The sequence below is a fragment of the Octodon degus genome, unplaced genomic scaffold (genome assembly GCF_000260255.1).
Source record: "Octodon degus isolate 3935 unplaced genomic scaffold, OctDeg1.0 scaffold00223, whole genome shotgun sequence".
Lineage (NCBI taxonomy): Eukaryota > Metazoa > Chordata > Mammalia > Rodentia > Octodontidae > Octodon > Octodon degus.
Window position 1 is genome coordinate 3,640,316 of NW_004524799.1, and position 419 is coordinate 3,640,734.

A 419-nucleotide genomic window follows, 5' to 3' on the forward strand; every position below is an offset into this window, starting at 1 on the left:
AAAAGTTGGACTGGAAATCCCATTTAAACCAGCTATTCCCATATGAAACAAACCAGACACAGATATGTAAAGATTGTATAGTCTTCCAAGTATAAGAACTCAAAAGAAGAAATACAGATAGAAAGGTATAACAGAAGTAAAAGAAAAGCAGGATCTCAAGGACTAACTAATCAAGAGAGGGAAAGGAGAAGAGTTAGGAAACATGAATAAGGCAAGCCATACAGTTACATGCAGAAGATGGGCAAGGCAATGATCCTGAGAATCTTCAGAAGATTTTTGAATCTGGCAGTTAATTGGAAAGATTCTCACCCTGACTAACTATATATACTGATACTTGTGAACTAAGCTACTGCACTGCTGATGGTATTTTGTAATAATAGTTTCATGCTTGGAGTGCCTGTCATTCTGGTCTTCTGAAT